The sequence below is a fragment of the Phocoena sinus genome, chromosome 12 (genome assembly GCF_008692025.1).
Source record: "Phocoena sinus isolate mPhoSin1 chromosome 12, mPhoSin1.pri, whole genome shotgun sequence".
Classification (NCBI taxonomy): domain Eukaryota; kingdom Metazoa; phylum Chordata; class Mammalia; order Artiodactyla; family Phocoenidae; genus Phocoena; species Phocoena sinus.
In genome coordinates, this window is record NC_045774.1 from 83,262,785 (window position 1) to 83,283,391 (window position 20,607).

Here is a 20,607-nt window from a genome sequence, read left to right on the forward strand (position 1 = left end):
TGCGCTCTAGAGTCCGTGAGCCACAACTACTGAAGCCCATGTGCCACAACTACTGAGCCTGTGTACCTAGAGCCCATGCTCCACAAAATAGAAGCCACCGCAATGAGAGGCCCACTCACCGCAATGAAGAGTAGCCCCTGCTCGCCCCAACTAGAGAAAGCCCACACACAACAACGAAGACCCAACACAGCCAAAAGTAAATTAAATTAAATTAAAAAAAACAAACAAACAAACACAAACAGAACAAAACCTGTGTAGTGAAAATCAAATGCCTCTACAGGACAAATTCATTCAAAGTTTGCAATGTCTGACTTCCACAGATTCTCATGCCACTCAGTTCATCAGGTAAAGAATCTTTCATGAAAGAGGGAAATCCTGGCCTGTCCTCTCTCAAGGAGGAAAGAAATTGAAGAGAGGAAGCCTTTCCTTTTACCCAGACATACCTGGGAGACTCTCCACTGCCAGAAACTCCCTGCACCCCCGGAAGCTGTGAGCTTCATGGCCTCTTGCACAGTCTGCTAGACAGCTCATATCTGTCACTTTCATCTGAGCCTCTGAAGCTATGGGAACCCTGGCTTACCTGAGACTGTCCACTCTGCTCTCCTGGCCCTGGCAAAGTAGCCTAAAAACTTGAGAGGTCTGTTCAAGAAGAGTCCCTGCCTGGGCCATTTCCTAGGTCCCTAAGAAAGAACTGAGCTGCATAAACTACAAACCTCAATCCAAAGATGCCACAGGGGAAACCTCAAACAGAAACTGCCCCTGATACTAAGTGAGAAACGTAGGCACAAATGCTCTTAGGTCTGAAGAGGGATTTCTCTGACAGTCAAACCCGACAATCCCCTGTAACACCTCAGGGAAAGGCAGCCCACTCCCAGAGGAACGCGGTCACCTATCAGACTGGAAGACGGCCTTGGCCCTCAAGAGTCGCTACATCCCACATGGCGGCCAGCAGCCACAATGGCTACTGAACAACAGAAATGCGACTAGTGTGACCAAGGAACTGAATTTAAAATTTTTAATTCGTTTACATTTACATCTAAACACTGAAGCAGTGTAGACATTTTTTTCATTAAACATAACTTTATTGTTTTGACAGGGCTGTATTTTACTTTAACTGTTAAAGATGAGCGTGCTGAGATATCCTGTAAATGTAAAGCACACACTGGGTTTCAAAGACTTAGTACAGAAAAAGAATGTAAATGTCTCATTAATATGTTTTTTATATTGATCACATCTTAATATTTTGGATATGTTGGATTAAATAAAATATACTATACAAATTAATTTTATCAGTTTGTTTTTATTTTTTAAAATGTAGCTCCTAGGACATGTTTAATTACATGTATCTCACATATTTCTACTGGATCTTAGTCTAGGAATGCCAAGCCAACTCCTTAATCACTAGGGTGCACAGTAACTGCCCCAGAAACAGTGCTGAGTGCATAAACACTGTGCCTAGCTTCTAAGACCAGGGATTCTTACACCCATGGGATCAGCTGAGACCTCCGGTATCCACAAAGAGGAGTCCGGGCGTGGATACCTGGAAAAATGTGGGAGATGCTCCTGCACCACCAATACCCATCCTGAAACAATAGCTAAACATTTTGAGCTCAGCCTGAACTCCTGAGTGTTTCAGAAACCTAAAAGAGGACACAGAAATATCTGAAACTAAGAGGCACAGTTAGTTCAGAGGTTCCTCAAAAAAGACTAGAGAGGGGCTTCCCTGGTGGCGCAGTGGTTGAGAGTCCGCCTGCCGATGCAGGGGACACGGGTTCGTGCCCCGGTCCGGGAGGATCCCACATGCCGCAGAGCGGCTGGGCCCGTGAGCCATGGCCGCTGAGCCTGCGCGTCCGGAGCCTGTGCTCCGCAATGGGAGAGGCCACAGCAGTGAGAGGCCCGCGTACCACAAAAAAAAAAAAAAAAAAAAGACTAGAGACCACAGGCGATGATGAGATCCTTTCTCAGAAATCAAAAGAGCTAACGTCTTGACTCTTGAACTATGAACCCAAAACAGATGTTCAGAGGATATTCTTTCTCCTAAGGCTGAGGGTAAGAAGCCGAACAAATTGGAGATTCCAGACACTCCCTTTGTCAACCTAAGAAATAAAGGCACCACTTTTATCAATTATGGAGCCAATGGCTCCAGCTTCTGAATTCCATTCCCAAGTCAGCAGCCATGGGACAAATGGGTTCAGAGCCTGTAATACTGACCATTCAAATAATGATGCCCAATTGTATGCAGATGTTAGGTACTAAAGATACCACATAAGGTAAAAAATACGTATGGACCAACTTACCCTTAGAAAGGCTCCATATTGGCAATCAATACATCATTTCTCAATGAATAAAGCACATTCACTTTTTCTTCTAGCTTTAGAAAAAAAATCACTGGTTCTTCAGATGAACACTAGATAATGTAGTAAACTTGCACTGAGGGGCCATAGTGTACAAAAATCTATACATCTCTAAATGTTCACACTCAATGTAGTAAGATGCTCACATTATGATAGACACATAGGAACTGATACCAAATGAAGGAACATCAAATTCAAGCCCAACCAGATGAGGGACTCACACTATGACAGATATCTAGGGACTGAGACTGACATTTGGGATCTGGGACCAGTGAAGGGAAGGGCATCAAACAGGTATGGTTAAATTCAAGTTTGTTAAATAGGAATACGATGGGAACAAAGAAATCCTCTAGATCTAGAAGGAGGTTAACTCAATCCATTTAATACTAGTCAATTTTGGGTCCATTTTTTTGGGCCTTCTCCCATGAATAAACAGGAAGCCCCAAAGAGGCGCTCCGCAAGAAGCCTTCAGAATGCTGTCTCATAACCTTGCAAATAATAAAAGATTCCTGTAACACTCAAGTTCTGTAGCAAACCAAGGAGAGTAGGAAGATGTGTCTCTTGGCGAAAGTACGCTCAGCCGCCACCTTTCCTAAGGACCACTCACCTAGGGCACAGCAGAACTCCAGTCCACAAGGGTCCGGCCCTCACCGTCTTTGAGCTAATCTTGACCAATTCAAACCAGACAACCATAAACTGAAAACAACCAGCCAGTGACGTCTGTACTAGTCTTGCACCTCTCACCCTGCTTTCTGGTGTAATTCTGGCCACCTAAGCCAGTTAAGTCTGCATTGCTTGGTTCAAGCCGGTTAAGTCTGCATTGCTTGGTTCAGTCTAAATATCTGGCCTATGGTCTTGTTTCTTGATTGACGTTCAGTTCTCTTTAGGACTGGCTGAGGCCTCGACACCCTGCCCAGCTCTGGAAGCTCCCTATTTCAGGGCTTAAGCATGCTAAGTCCCTGGATTATACCCTACTCTAAAACAGCCAAGCCACCCGGCATCTCTTGACTCTGAGGCTCACCACCACTCAGATGGCATCTAACCTTTTTGCCTCCACGATTATTCGCACACACAACACCCTTTCATCAGTGACATCTCTCATCTTAAAAGGTGATTCTCAACAAAGATGAGCTTAAGAGAACCGCTAGAGTAAAGGGGACATGTAAAGTGAGGAAAGTCACCGGTCTAGAACGCTTTGCTGCTACTCATCACTCATCAAAACGAACTCCTGAGGGCCACATACCGTATGCACTAATTATAGAAATATTTAAGAACAGAATAGAGTACTAAGTTCTTCTCTTCTGGGGAGAGGGTAAGAGGGAAATCCTGCAAAGGAAAGATAAGCAAAATAGCTTGATAGACAAATTATATTTTAAAAAGCTATACGTTTCCCTGTTGATACCAAATATAGACCAAATGGCAATATCAAATACAAACCAAATATGAACGCTCAAAACTTTCTGGATTACTTACTCTTACACCAGTAGCTTTTATTACTGCACCTAATTCTCATAAAAATCTGAAAGAGCTATTATTACTCCATTTTACAGGTGAAGAAACTAAGGAGCAAAAAGTTTACATAACTTATCCAAGGTCACACAGTTAGAAAATAATGAAAAGAGGACAAATACCTCAAAAGTGTCAAACTTCATGGCCTATATTTAAACTTGTATAATTCTAAAGTCCACACCTTGTTTTAGGAAATAGATTCAGTAGTCATCAAGCCATGAGATAAATATGCCCCTACTACAAGAAAACCTGAAATCAGAATGCAATATTGAGGAAACAATTACACTTGATAAATTAACTACATTCAATTTTCCATGTAATTAACATTATTCCCTAATCATGAAATCTTCAAATTCCTCACACCCACAAATACAAAATCTGAAGTTTAAAGGCATTGATATCTTCTGATTTCTTCAAAATTGGGGTTTAAACAGTTGTGTCTAATAAAAGAGAAGTATATTATTATTACCCATCTTAGAACTGACACTTAGATTAAGAAGCACTCTCAGAACATTGTTAATTTTGGATAACTGTATTAATATGATAGAAAATCCACAGAAAAAATAATTTTTAAACATAATGTAGAAAGAATGTCAGTAACTTCTGAGAGTATTTCGATGACTGACTTACCACATGAATGAAGTAAAGAAACTGAGAAACAACTTTTCTTGCTCATTATGGGACACTTGGTAAAAGATACTTTTGACATTACATGGAAAATCGGATTTAATTTATTAAGAGCAGTTCATATAAACTTTTCAGTTGTATATGCCACAAAACAAACCTGCCAGTAATAGAGAACGCCTTTGAATATATCATGTTATTATATATCTTAAAAATCCCAGAATAGCCCCAAGTACCAAACTAGTTACTCCTTTTAACATAAAGAGAAATTCAGAAAGAACCACAATCATTATCTATTACCTAGTTCAGGGATCTGCCCAACATTCTGAAAATATTTCATCTCACTAGTTATCTCAACAGAGAACAAAACTCAGAACCGGAACAGAAAGCACAATCCTCTCTCTGAAAAATATTCCAAGAAACTACCAATGTTTTCTTAACAGCTTCTGCTTTCTCGCTTTCTTCAGTATACCGTTTACTTCGGTAACAGATCCAGGTAACCTGGATTCTAATTCAGATTCTCTAAGCCTCAGTTTTCTCAAATGGAAATGATATTTATAACTCCTAAGTCAAAAGGACCTGACACTTCTATATTTCCATTAAGAAAAAAGAGGCTAATTGTTATTAAATTTAAGTACATCATTGACTACCAAGTATGAACCTGTTAAAAGTGGCAATCTTTGAAAATAAAATGGTAAAACTCACTGTGAAGTCATTCCACTCTATTTCCCTGAAAAATCTAGACCTGCCAAACAACCTGTGCTCTCTGATTTTTCTGAAAATCCCCTGGGCCCATTCATTAGGAACACTTTTTTCTGTATTACCACTCTACTTCTTACTCATATTCATTTCTAAACCTTCTTCCTGACAACTCAAGGAAAAAAAAACCAAAACGATACACTACTCACTTCAGATCTACATACTCCCATCTCCATCCATTTACTTAAACACACAATGAACATAGCACAAAACTCACTTTTAAGCAGTTTTTTCTTACTTTTTAAAGTTTTTTGATACTTTGAATCAAAACAAAGGAAATCCTTGCCCTTTCTATCCCCTCAAGAACCTCCACTCTCAAGGGTCTACATCACAGCAAAGATAAAATATAAGACAACAGAAATTTATGGAAGTAACCAAAATCCTGTTAACTTTACTTTTTCAGTTTATGTAAATGTAACTTTACATTTTCAGCAAACATACTGAACACTGCAGTGGCTGTTTCACTGCATATGAACATTAAACGAATCTACAGTTCATGGCACATGCTACTAAAACTTTTCACATAAGTCTGAAATTTTAAAAAAACATCTAAATTGCAGTGATCTGGGATTTAAGCATTCAATTATACTTACGACGTAGTCTAAAAGAGATAAAAATTAAGAGTTTATATTGCAATTTTTGCCTGTGGTGGCCCTAAACATGTTTAAATGATTAGGGCTTACTTTGCTTTTGAAAGATTAGTGGGTAGCCAGCCACCCACGTATTATAGGGAGACACACCCGAGGTATACAGGTTGACTTCTACAAACTAATGTCATGACTCATCAGAAGAGTGTAGATCTTCTGATTTCTAGCCCTGTGCCCGCTGTCCACCATGAATCTTTATTTTAATTTCTAAGAGCACAGAATCAACTCACTATAAATACCAACAGGAATTTGTAAGAATTTACTTTTTTAATGAATAGCTACCTAGAAATAGAAAGACTTGCCTTTGAGAGATGGGAAGACCTCCTTAAGAAGCAGCACTTATCTCTATTTGCACTGGAAAAATCATTTTTAAAATCTTAAAAGCTGAGGAGTTTATCGCCTGCTACCATACACAATAACTGCTGGTTCTTCCAAAAGAGATGTGGTTTCACCGCCTCAGACCCTAAACAGTGTCTCCTTCTACTTTCACCTCTCATATACCTTCAAATAAGGAACTACACATTTTTGTCTTGGTGCTTCCCTTCTGTACAACAGAAACAGAAAATTTTAATTCCTACCTGACATAGACAACGTAAGGAAGAATTTACTGTTTGTGGACTGCTTTGAGATTCCAGAATGAAATACATAATCCAATTGTTCTTCGGCCCTAGAATAAACGCAAACTTCACTGAGAGTGACTGCTTCCACAGATGGCTTCAAAATAAGATCCTACAACATTATTTACATAGAGAAGCTTTTTGTAAGCCAAATCGTGATCACCATGAAGTAGAGGAAAAAACCTCCGCAACTGTTTAGAAAGTTCTTTTACCCAATTCAAAAAGTTAGTACTTCTGTCCGATGTTTCTCCTTTAGTAAGGACGCTAATTCTGTAAGTTTGTAAAAACTATGCATTTATTACAGAGACCATCACAAAAACGATGCAATCAATTGCAACAGCAAATGTATAAAATATCAAATAACTGATTTTATTTTTTTTAATTTGTTAAATTTCATTTAAGACTAGCTCTTGGACAACTGTATTTCCCGGAGGACAATAAAATCTCCAAATTTTAACCTTATGTTTGGAGGTCAGCCTTTATATTTTCATCAACTCTGTCCTCAAGTGGCTTCTCTTGACATGTCAGGCAAACACAATTCTTAAAAATTAAAGCTTCTATCAGTAAGTGTAACAGGTTATTGCTACTGTCACTCTTTTGATGATACTTCCAGTCAGTGAAGAAAGAAAAGGAAGAGATTTTATTAAACTGTCAACTGAACTAAGTACACTGAGTGGATACCTGGTTTAGGTAGAAAGTAAAAGAGACTAGAACTCTTCAGAGATTTAATAAGTAAAACGGATTGGCATTAAGAGGCTAGACCTATGCAAACAGAAAAAAGAAAAAGTTTTAGAGAAAAAAAAGCTCAAGATTAGAGAGTAGAGATGGGATCAGGATGGAGAAAACTGGAGGTCAGGGGCCGTCAAACGGAAGCAATGAAGTAGGGACCGAGAGGGAAGGATTCAGGCAGCGAGAGGGGCGTAGAACGAACTCCAGCACAGAGCGATGCTAAAGCCAAACACACCGTCGGAAACTCACACCAGAGAGAGAAGGTGAAGCTCCGAAGGGGGTTAATGGGAAGAGCAGAGAGCCAAGGGAGCAATGACAGAGGCGGCGGAGTAGGAAAACTGGCCGGTGAGGAAAGAGCCGGCCCAGGGATGCACGGGGGGGGAGGGGGAGAGAGAAGTCCAGGCGCGCAAGGGGTACCTCGCCTCCCACGGGGGACCACCGGGGATGAAGAGCGGATCCGCGAGCGGGGCACGGGCGGGAGCGAGGCGTGAGGATGGGCACAGGGCGAAGGGCAGGAGGGGGCGCAGGGGGGCGCGGGCAGGAGGAGTGCGGGGCGGGGGCCGAGGCTGGGGGGCCGGGGGCACCGGGTCGCGGGGGCAGGAGTGAGGGCACGGGGGACAGCGGCTCCGCACCCCGAGCGCGTCCGCACTGCCGTCCCCACCGACCTTCAGCCGCCCGGCGCCGGCTCCCACCCGAACGGCCGGTGAGGGCCGGAGCGGCGAGGGCGGACCGGGCGCAGAGGAGGCCGCTTCCCGCCGGGCCCTTGGGAAGGACAAGGAGGGGGTCGTGGGGGTCGCGAGCTGGGACAGGAGGACGTTGGCGGCTCACCTCTCGCCCGGCTCGGCCTCCGCCGCCGCCCGTCGGACGAAGGAGCCCGTGGTGTCGCTACAAGAAGGCGGCCCCGCCCGGGTCAGCACCATCCCGCCGCGGGCCCCTCACCTCGCCATCGTAGCACCGCAACCTCCGCCGCTGAGGAGCCGGCTCGTCAACGCCGCCCGACGAGCGGCCCAGCGCGGCCAGCGAGCATGCGCAGTCGCCCGGTCCCGAGGGAGCCCGGCCGGCTGCGCTACCTGGGAGCCACAGGTCCCGCCGCGCGGCCCCGCCCCCGTCCGCCCTCCTCTCTCCAAGCGAGGCCCCGCCCCCCAGGCCTGCGCCCCGCCCCCCGCGCGCTCCGAGCGCCCGGGCAGCCGCTCCAGCTCCAGAGCCGACTGAGATTTCGAGAGCTCTGTCCGCCCTATTGGGCTCCCGCTCCCAACCTCCCGCGAGAACGGGACGTTTGCGTCAATAAAAAGCGCGAGCGTCTTGGAAGTGCTCGGCTGCGGGTGTGAGGAGGGTGAGCGCCTTGGGAATGGCACCCAGCGGCGGGTGAGGAGAAGAAATGCGGGGGCTGTATTTCTCACAGCGTCCTTCGTTCTTCTCTCTTCCTCACCTCCTGCCTGCGGTCCCGGATGAAGAGCCCGGTCCCCGCGCTGCTCACTCTGCGCAGCAGGAAGGGAAGGGACAGCTGCCGTTGGAGAATCGGTTGCTGCATTTAAGCGGGGGGTGGGCAGGTGTCCGTGTTGCTATAGTTACTGCTCGGTTACTGATGCCGAAAAGGGCTGGAGGGCGAAGTGAATATACCTCTTAGGTTCCATGAACGGAGCTCGTGAAGGATAATCCTTCAGTGATCTACTTCACTCACCCCAGTTTCTGAACCTAACCCAGAAGAACCTTTTGTGGTGCGGAAAGCTCAGTGTGTTACAAAAGCAAAGTTGAAAAGAAGGAAGTTGCGGCTGCGGCGGGTATTTTACAACTGAGGGGGGTGGATGGTGGTGAGGGTGTATAACAATATGAGTGTGCTTAATAGCACTGAAATATGTACTTTTAAAAGTGCTTAAAATGGGGGCGGGGGAGAGATAAATTAGGAGTTTGGGATTAGCATATACAAACTACTATATATATAAAACAGATAAACAATAAGGACCTACTGTATAGCACAGGGAATTATACTCAATATTTTATAATAACCTGTAAGGGAAAAGAATCTGAAAAAAGATATGTATATAAATCTGAATCACTTTGCTGTGCACCTGAAACTAACACATTATAAGTCAACTATACTTCAACAAAAAAAAAGTGATTAAAATGGTAAATTTTATGTATATTTTATCACAATAAAAATGAATTGGAAAGAAAAAGCTTTGTGCACTGATTTGGGAGTAAAACCGATGCCTTGTAGCTTAGACCAGCAGTCCCCAACCTTATTGGTACCAGGGACCAGTTTCCTGGAAGACAGTTTTTCCTCAGATGGGGGCGGATGGTTTGGGCATGATTCAAGCGCATTACATCTATTGTGCACTTTATTTCTATTATTACATTGTAATATATAATGAAATAATTATACAGCTCACCATAATGCAGAATCACTGGGAGCTCTGAGCTTGTTTTCCTGCAACTAGATGGTCCCATCTGGGGGTGATGGGGACAGTGACCCCCGATGTGTGTTGCTTATGTCCCGTCTACTCCGTAAGATGCAACTTGTCACTTGCCACTCACAGATCGAGTTTTGACATGAGTCTGCAAGCAGTTGATTTATTATGGTCTCTGTGCAGTCAAACCTCTGTGCTAATGATAATCTGTATTTGCAGCCGCTCCCCAGTGCTAGCATCACCGCCTCAGCTCCACCTCAGATCATCAGGCATTAGATTCTCACAAGGAGCATGCGACCTAGATGGCTCAAATCCGCAGTTCACAGTAGGGTTTGCGCTCCTATGAGAATCTAATGCCACCGTTGATTTGACAGGAGGCGGAGCTCAGGCCATAATGCGAGCGATGGGGAGCGGCTGCAAATACAGATGTAGCTTCACTTGCCGGCCTGCTGCTCACCTCCTGCTGTGCGGCCTGGTTACTAACAGGCCATGGACCGGTGCCAGTCTGTGGCCCAAGAGTTGGGGACCCCTGGCCTAGACCATTTGGGGGACAGGTTTTGAATATAATTTAACCTCTGGTGTTTCTTTGTGTTACTATGTCTTGTTAACATGACTGTAAGTGCCTTGTTACCCTAAGATAACCAGTATATTAGCATTTGCATGAATGGCTTGCTTTCCTGATTCCTAATCTCTGTCTTTTAAAAAAATGGCCAAATAGCATTTTACTATCCTTACACGTAAAGGTTTTTTTGTTTTGCGATTTGAATTGTAGCCTCACAACTGAAGGCCTTTTCCTATTTTTTTTCTTTTTTTTTTAGCTCTGGCTCTCTTAGGAAAATGTCCTAAATATCCAATAGTTTGCAGTTCCATATCTATGTCTTCCCTAAAATTCACCCTGTGCCAAGATTCCTTCCCTATTAATGTATTCTTTTTGTTCAAATCACATTTTTAAAACACCTATGTGCCAGAGAGCATACTAATCTTGGAGGATACCAACATGAATAAAACAGCACGTGGGTGGAGTGTTTACATAACTGCCTTATGATGTGATGTGTGTAGTGCAGAGATGTGTGCACAGGGAACTACTGGAGCTCAGAAGAGGATTAATCCAATTTAGGTTGGGAGAGGTCATGAGTCAAGAAAGACTTCCAGGAGGAAATGATTCCAGAGAGTTAATGCAGTGGAATATATGTGTGTATGGGGGTGGGGAGGGGGGAGGAGGAATAGAGGAGGAAAAGATCGCTTAAACAAAACCATGCAACAAGAAACTGATCTTTGCACAAAACTAAGGCTAAGCAATTTGGTGCCACAATTTGGGGGTGTGACGCTAGAGAACCAGGCAAAGATCAGATCGTGGTGAGCCTTTGAAGGATTTCAAGGAAAGATCAATTTAGTATTTTTTCATTACCTAGTCAATGTATGCCAAGCACTGTGCTAGTTACTAGGGTACAGGAGGTTTAAGAGTCACTCCTAACTCTCAGGGAGTTTACAATCTAGTAAGGGGAGACAGGCACCTCTAAAGTCAAAAAGTTGTACCAAGGAGTTACAATTGGGGTAGCCAGAAGGTTGGTTGGGAGTCCAGAAAAGGAGCTCCCTTCTAACTAACCTAGAGGTTTAGACAAGACTTCCTGGAAATGATTTGTCAGTAGAAGAATACTCTCTTAAAATTAGAAAAACTATGATATGTCCTGACATACAGACTATTAGAGTGCAGAATGCGTTGATCTAGGCATCAGTTTACCTGGTTCAAGTTCTAGATCTGCAATACACTGTGTAATCTGAAGAGTCTGTGTAATCTGTGTAATCCTACCTTCTCTAGGTCTCAGTTTCTCTCATAACAAGAGAATCAGATTATATGGTATCTAAAGTCTTTTAGAAAATTTGTGACTCTAAATTTACATCCCATTTATCTCCCAAGGTTTTGAGTCAGCCTCTATGCTGCTAATTAACATTTTTGTGTCACACTTAACTCATTAACGTTTAAACTAAGTTTTATGTTATATGTGTCATTTTCTATCCAAGCTATGCATGCTCAAAGGATGCAAAGTTGGAATCCTTTCTATCCTGTGGTTTACTATCTATGGTTTACATGATTTCACTTTGGCATAGAATGTATTTGAATCTTTACTAAACCCTTCTAACTGTAGTATTCTCTTAACTGGAGTATTCCTTCTGGGGCGGTCACTCTTGTCTCCATGTAAAATATAGATTTAATCATTTGCAGACATTTGGGAAAGTGCCCACAGTACTCAAGGTAAGTTTTTTTAAAGGTTATATAATCTTAACAAATATGAGATGGGGCAAAAAAAAAGTTTCATTACAGGACTTCCTTCATGGTTTAGTAACAACTACAAACCAGAAGGACAAATGTATTACTTCACAACTTAATGTCATAACATTATTTCATGACTTAATAGCCATGGTCTTTCTGGAGGAATCACAATATAAAACTCAATTACCAAGTTTTTCTTCCCGGTAATGTAATAGCAAACCCTCAGAAAAAAAGTTTTCTTTCTTTCTTTCTTTCTTTCTTTCTTTCTTTCTTTCTTTCTTTCTTTCTTTCTTTCCTTCCTTCCTTCCTTCCTTCCTTCCTTCCTTCCTTCCTTCCTTCCTTCCTTCCTTTCTTTCTTTCTTTCTTTCCTTCCTTCCTTCCTTCCTTCCTTCCTTCCTTCCTTCCTTCCTTCCTTCCTTCCTTCCTTCCTTCCTTCCTTTCTTTCACTGATAATGTTGTTTGCTTCTGAGGGAAACTTGGAGAGCTGGGCTTTTGGTGAGGGAAGGGAAAGAAGACTTTATATAGTATATTCTTCTAAGTTCAAAGCTAGCAAATGTATTAAAGAAAAAAATGTTTGAATCTATGTTAAATGATACAGTTTTTTAAATTGTACACAGACTTTAATGATGATATTACAGAAAAGAAAACCTTGATAGCTACATAATCGATTAAAATACAAACAAGTGTTTGCTGTACAGTGTGAAAGGGGTAAACAGTGACTCCTTGGTTGCAGCTCCGATTATCTGGATTTCCTAAAGACAGAGTGTCTGCTTGGATCACTCAGAGATAATCTGTCAGACAGAAGGTGTTCTCTCCACCACCATCCCACCGAATCATTCCTGGGAAGTATAATTATCTAGCATCATGTGACAGTAATGAAATTATTTCTGAATTATTCTCTTCCTCATATGCTAGAAGCGTAACATGATTTTTAAAAAGATAGTATTTACACTAGATGCCATTTGATCTGTGATAGCAAACATATTAGGGCAACTATCTCACTCTTCTAATGACTCACATTTTTATCTCAAGTCAGGATCCTTAACTCCAGTCACAAAACTTCTTTCTGCTTCATATCAGGCCCTGTCACTGAGGTATCCTGTCGACTCCTGTTACTCAACACATCCCAGACTCATCCTGCTCTCCTTTCCTCATCACACACAGCTCCATCTCCCTACCAACCTTCTAGTGTCTGTTAATGACCCTCCTCCCCTCCCATTTACCTAAGCCCGGAACCTCACAGCTGTATTTGCAACTTTATGGATTGAACACATAATCAAAAAATCAAAACAGTTTTCTAATATCTGTGACCTTATACCTTTGCATAACTTTCTTTTCTAGCTTCCTGATCTATAAGTTGGGTATCATAATAAGAAGCTGCTTCACGAGAATGTTGTGAAATTATTACAAAGATCTTTTACAAAAAAAAAAAAAGTATACATTTCTGATTATTCCTGGCACTGGCAGGAATAATGAGAAGTCATGGAAGATTAAGGGATGAATCGAACTTATAATGTGTCCATAATTAGTGTTTAATTTCCTCTTGAAAAGCAACAGATACAATTCTAAACTCCTGTGTCAATATGCAGACCATAGAGAATGCAAAATTAACTTCACATGTTTAAAATGTCTTCAGTGGAAAACTCTTCTTTCCACTTCTTAGTTTCTGCATTGGGAACATTGATGGGAATGCAATAGAAAGAAAAAAAAAACTACAATAAAATCATTTTTCTGTATTATAGTTGTCATTATGTTTTATTTTTTTCTTGGGTAACTACCAAATTTATTTATCCTTAGATTTATTTGAAATGTGTAACAGTTGCCAACTTTGTCTCGGGTATTGAAAATAAAAGCTTCTTTGTATTAGGAAATATAAATTTCATTCATTATTTCCATTGTTTTTAAAAGCTATCACTATTTTCAAATTATTCAGAAAAAAAGTAGTTTAAAGTGATCTGGGAGATGAGAAAATAGTTAGCTTTGGGGTGATTCTATTTGTAGAAACTCCTTTAAGAGAACATATGCCTTTGTACTTGCTTTTACAAGTTAAGGAAAAATGTTCTTGGCAGTTGCTTTTCTTTTTTCTTGCTTTATCACCATGTAGGATGTAGGAATTAAAAGCTGACAGAGGATTTTATTAAGTTACTCCTGTAAAAACTATCTTCTACTAATTTTTAGCTGGTTTAAAATGATCGTATAAATGGTATATTGTCAAGACTGAAATTTGTAGATGAAAATTTTACAAGGGCTAAAGCAAAACTTTATTAGGTTTTAAAAATAGTTTATTGAGATACAGTTGACAAAAACTGCACTTATTTACCATGTACAATTTGGTACGTTGATGCTTGTAAAATCATCACCATAATCAAGATAATGAACATATTCACAAGCATGAGAAGTTTCCTTGAGCCTCTTGGTAACCCTATATCCTGTCCCCTTCCCTACCCATGCCTATCCCTAGGCAAGCACCAAACTACTTTATTTCACTATAGGATAGATTTCATTTTCTAGAATTTTATATGAATGGAATCAATCATACAATGCCTACTCTTTTGTCTGACTTCTTTCACTCAGCACAATTATTTTGAGATTCATCCATGTTGTTGCACATACCAATAATTCACTCCTTTTTACCATTCAGTAGTAGTCCGCTGGGTTAGTCAGCTCTGGCTGCCATAACAAAACACCATAGACTGGGTGGCTTAGACAACAGAAATTGAATTCCTACAGTTCTGGAAGCTGGGAAGTCCAAGATCAAGGTGCTGGCCTGTTTAGTTCCCGGTGAGAGCTTTGTTCTTAGCTTGCAGAAGGCTGCCTTCTTGTTGTGTCCTTACATGATGGAGAGAAAAAGAGGGATCTCTTCCTCTTCATACAAGACCACCAATCCTATTGGATTAGGGTCCCACCCTTTTGACCTCATTTAACCTTAAATACCTCCTAAAAGTCCTGTCTCCAAATACAGTCTTGCTGGGGGTTAAGGGCATCAGTGTAGGAACTGATGGTGGTGGCATGATCCAGTTTTGGACTGTTACAAACAAAGCTGCAATGAATGTTTTTACATGTACTTGTATGGACATATATCAATACTTTCATTTCTCTTGGATAATACCCAGGAATGGAATGAATGTGTCATACGGTAGGTGTATGTTTAATTTTTAAAGAAACAGTCAAACTGTTTTCCCACTGATTTGTACTAATTTACATTCCCACAAGCGGTGTTTGAAAGTTTCAGTTACTTTACATCCTCAACATGGTATGGTCAATCTTTTTAATGCTAGTATCCTAATAGGTATATAATGATATCTTACTGTGGTTTTAATGTACATTTCTCTAATAACTAATGTCTGGAGGGAGCATTTTTGTCATGAGTTTTTTTGTCATCATGTAACTTTGGTGAAGTGTTTGTTTAAATCTTTCACACATTATGTTATGGGTTGTTTTCTTGTTATTGATTTCTGAGAGTTCTTTATATACTCTGGATATACTGTACATTCTTTTTTTTTTTTTTTTGCTAAGCAAGCAAATAGTATGTTTAATGTATTTATGCCAAATCTGAACTCTTGGTTTTATGTATTCATTTTCTTATTACTTTCTAATATATTAATTTCTATCATAATTTTTTAATTAATTAATTTTTAAAACATCTTTATTAGAGTATAATTGCTTTACAATGGTGTGTCAATTTTACTGTACATTCTTTAACAGACAAGTGATTTGCAAATATTTTCTGAGTCTGTGACTTGTCTTTGCATTCTCAACAATATCTTTTGAAGAGCAAAAGCTTTAAGTTTGACAGCCTATTTTATCAATTTTTTTCTTTTATGAATTGTGTATTTGGTGTCATAACTAGTAAGTTTTTCTCTGATTCAAGGTCACAAAGATTTTCTCCTATGTTTTGTTATAAAAGTTTTAACATTTAAATCTAAAATCCACTTTGAGTTGTTATATATGGTATGAGATATGGAGTGATGTTCTCTTTTTATTTTTTCCATGTAATAATCCATTTGTTCCAGCACCATTTGTTGAAAAAACTATTCTTTTTTGTTCCAATGCTGCATTTTATTTTATTTTATTTTTTTAAACATCTTTATTGGAGTATAATTGCTTTATAATGGTGTGTGAGTTTCTGCTGTATAACAAAGTGAATCAGCTATATGTATACATATATTCCCACATCTCCTCCTTCTTGCATCTCCCTCCCACCCTCCTTATCCCACCCTTCTAGGTTATCACAAAGCACCAAGCTGATCTCCCTGTGCTGTGTGGCTGCTTCCCACTAGCTATCGATTTTACATTTGGTAGTGTATGTATGTCCATGCCACTCTCTCACTTCGTCCCAGCTTACCCTTCCCCCTCCCCGTGTCCTCAAGTCCATTCTCTACATCTGTGTCTTTATTCCTGTCCTGCCCCTAGGTTCTTCTGAACCATTATTTTTAGATTCCATATATATGTGTTAGCATATGGTATTTGTTTTTCTCTTTCTGACTTACTTCACTCTGTATGACAGTCTCTAGGTCCATCCACCTCACTACAAATAACTCAATTTTGTTTCTTTTTATGGCTGAGTAATACTCCATTGTATATCTGTGCCACATCTTCTTTATCTATTCATCTGTTGATGGACACTTAGGTTGTTTCCCTGTCCTGGCTTCCCTGTCCTGGCTATTGTAAATAGAGCTGCAATGAACACTGTGGTACTTGACTCGAAAAGACTATTCTTTATCCATGGAATTGCCTTCACACCTTCGTGGAAAAATCGTGTTGATATATGTATGTCTATTTCTTTTTCTTTTCTTTTCTTTTCTTTTTTTTTTTTGTGGTATGTGGGCCTCTCACTGTTGTGGCCTCTCCCGCTGCAGAGCACAGGCTCCGGACGCGCAGGCTCAGCAGCCATGGCTCACGGGCCTAGCTGCTCCGCGGCATGTGGGATCGTCCTGGACCAGGGCACGAACCTGCATCCCCTGCATCGGCAGGTGGACTCTCAACAACTGTGCCACCAGGGAAGCCCATGTATGTCTACTTCTGAACTCTGTTCTTATTCTAGTTTCTTAATTGAAAATGTATAATTTGAGAACTCTTTTTCTTTTCTGTATAGGTGTTTAGTTGTATGATTTTTCCCCCCAAATACCGCCTTAGCTTTATCCCACAAATTTTGATCGTGTTTGTTTTCATTTTCATTCTGTTAAAAATACTTTCTAATCTCCCATTTCATTCCATCTTTAACCCACGGGTTATTTGAAAGTATAGTATCTAGTTTCAAAATATTTGAGGGTATTTTAGAGATAGTTCACTTATTTATAATTTTATGCCATTGTGGCCAGAAAACATACTTTGTATGACTTGAATCCTTTTAAATTTATTGATACTTTAAAATGGTCTGGAATATAAACTATTTTAATAAATATTCTGTGGACACCTGAAAAGAATGTGTGTTCTGCTATTATTGGATGGACCATACTAGATATGCTATTTATGTTAAGTTAACTGATAGTATTGGTCCAATCTATATCTTACTGGTTTTCTATCCATTTGTTCTATCAATTATTGAGAACTGGGTGTTGAAATTTCTGATTATAATTGTGGATTTGCTATTCATGCTTGTGGTTTTATCAGCTTTTGCTTAATTCATTTTGAACCTCTTATTAAGTGCATATGTATTTAGGATCATTAAGTTCTCACAATAAATGTATCCCTTTATCATTAATAAATGGTCCTTGATGATATTTTTTGGTCTGAAGTCTATTTTGTCTTGTATGAATATAACCACTCCAACTTTTTTTTTTGGCTGCGTTGGGTCTTCGTTGATGCACGCGGGCTTTCTATAGTTGTGGTGAGGGGGGGCTACTCTTCATTGTGGTGCAGGGGCTTCTCATTGTGGTGGCTTGTCTTGTGGAGCAGGGGCTCTAGGCACGTGGGCTTCAGTAGTTGTGCCTCAAGGGCTTCAGTAGTTGTGACTCATGGGCTCTAGAGTACAGGCACAGTAGTTGTGGCATGCGGGCTTAGTTGTTGTGGGGCATGTGGGATCTTCCCAGACCAGGGCTCGAACCCTTGTCCCCTGCATTGGCAGGCGGATTCTTAACCACTGCACTACCAGAGAAGTCCCAAACACTCCAACTTTTAATTCGTGTTACCATGGTATATCATTTTTTGTCCTTTTACTTTTTAACATATTTGTGTCTTTATATTTAAAGTGGGTTTCTTGAACATATCATTTATATATGTCTTTGTTTTTTATCCAAACTGACAATCTGCCTTTCAATTAGCGTGTTTAGATCATTTGCATTTTGTGTCAGTACTGATACTGTTAGGTTTAAATCTACCATCTTGGTATTTGTTTTCAATTGTGTCATTTGTTCTTTGTCTCAGTCTTCTTTTTTCTGTCTTATTTTGCATTAATTTTAAAAAATAATTCTATTGTACCTTCTTTGTTGGATTACTAGCTGTCACTCTTTGTTCTGGTATTTAGAGGTTACTTTAAGGTTTATCATATACATTTAAAACTTATTACCATCTACTTTCGAGTGATATTACACTATTAATATGTAGTATAAAAACTTTACAACAGTATAATTTCATTCTCCCCTCCCAGCCTTTGTGCTATTGTCACACATTTTACTTCTACATGTTACAAACCTCACAATGTATTGTTATTATTTTTGCTGTATACAGTCAATTCTTTTTTAAATAAATTTAAATAGAGAAGCTCTTTTGTATTTACTCACAGAGTCATCAGGCCTAGTGCTCTTTTTGTCTTTGTATTGATTCAGATTTTCATCTGGTATCATTTTCCTCTTGACTGAGATTCTTCCTTTAACGTTCTTTATATGCAGGTGTGTTGGTGATGAATACTTTCTGCTTCTGTATGTCTGAAAATGTCTTTACCTCACCTTTTTGTTTTGTTTTGTTTTGTTTTTAGGTAAGATATTTTCACAGGGTACAGAATTCTAGACTGACATTTTTTTCTGTCAGTGTTTTAAAGATACTGCTCCACTATCTTCTCACTTGCTTCTTTCCAACAAGAAATCTGTGGTTACACTCATCTTTGTTCCTAGCTGTGTAATGTGCCCTTTTTCCTCTGTGTCTGAGATCTTTCCTTCATTCCTTGTTTTAAGCAATTTAAACAACAGATGTGTCCTCGTGTGGTTTTCTTCATATTTTTCATGCTTGAGGTTTATTGTGTTCGTGGATCTATGGGTTTATATTTTTCATGGTATCTTGGAATACTTTTGGCCTTTATTTATTCAAGCATACCTCTCTATCCTTCTTTCCTTTGGGAGCTACAGTTGCATATATATTAATTAACATAGAGCAGTCCTACAACTTATTTATGCTTTACATAGTCAATTTTTAATTTTTTTATTTATTTATTTTTGCAGTACGCGGCCTCTCACTGTTGTGGCCTCTCCCGTTGCAGAGCACAGCCTCCGGACGCGCAGGCTCAGTGGCCATGGCTCACGGGCCCAGCCGCTCTGCGGCATGTGGAATCTTCCCGGACCGGGGCACGAACCCGTGTCCCCTGCATCGGCGGGCGGACTCTCAACTACTGCGCCACCAGGGAAGCCCATCAGTTATTTTTAAAATAATTTTTTCTTTAGTTTTTTTTTCCTCTCTTGAGTTTCATTTTGGACAGTTTTTATTGCTGTGTCTTAAAGTTCACTCATATTTCCTTCTGCATGTTTACTCTGTTGTTAATCTTATCCAGTGTAATTTTCATCTCACATGGTGGTTTTCCCCCTTTAGAACAGGGGTATCAAACTAAGACGCTGGCATAATCAGCCCATGGCCTTTTATATATAGCCTATGAGTTAGGAATGGTTTTCACATTTAAAATTTTTTTTCAATATATGACAAAAACTTTAAGAGCCCTACAAAGCCAAAAATATTTACTATCTGGCCTCTACCCTGCGACTTCTACCTACCACAGCCTCCTCAACTCCTGCTGCATCTCTTCAACTCAGGAACTCGCCAGGCTTTGCCTGCATTCCCCTCCCTGATCCACACTCTGGGTACTCTCTCCATGCCGTAAGTTAGAGCAGTTTTAGGGCTCATTTCCTTTTTTCCTGTCTCTCGGGGATTATTGCCTGATATCCTTTTTCTTGAAAAACATTATTTCTTTTCTATTAAAAAAATTCTTTTAGTTGCTTTATACAGGAAATGGTGGGTGGCCAGAGGAGTAGTAAATCCAGTCCTTGGTACTCCATTCTGGCCTGAGCAGATGTTCATTAGATTTTTCTTAAACACCTTTCACAAGTTAGAACTTACCTACCTTTCCAACTTAGCCTTTATCTTAGCTAAACTGGTCATACTTCAGTCTTGGCACTTGGGTTCACTTTCTTACCCCTGCCTGAGATTCCTTCCACCTTTTCTAGATGCTGTACTATACAACTGCTATGGTAGAATGTCTGTGTCCTCTCCAAAATTTATATGTTGAAATCCAACCCCAAAGGTGATGGTATTAGGAGGTGGGGACTTTGGGAGGTGCTTAGGTCATGTGGGCTCTGCCCTCATGAATTGGATTAGTGCCCTTATAAAAGTAACCCAAGAAAGCTCCCTTGTCCCTTCTGCTATGAGAGGGCACAGTGAAAAGATGCCATCAATGAACCAGGAAGTGGGCCCTCACCAGATGTCAAATCTGATAATGCCTTAATCTCGGACTTCCACCTTCTAGAACTACAAGAAATAATTTTA

General features: G+C 40.4%; 1 protein-coding gene across 1 annotated transcript in view; it reads right to left on the minus strand.

The window, feature by feature from the left end:
- Positions 1–8,273, minus strand: part of FAM135A (family with sequence similarity 135 member A) — a 123,201-nt gene extending 114,928 nt beyond the window's left edge. The window contains 1 exon segment of the mRNA XM_032651190.1: positions 8,179–8,273. The gene's annotated coding sequence lies outside the window, so the exon portion shown is untranslated.
- Positions 8,274–20,607: the final 12,334 nt, after the last annotated feature.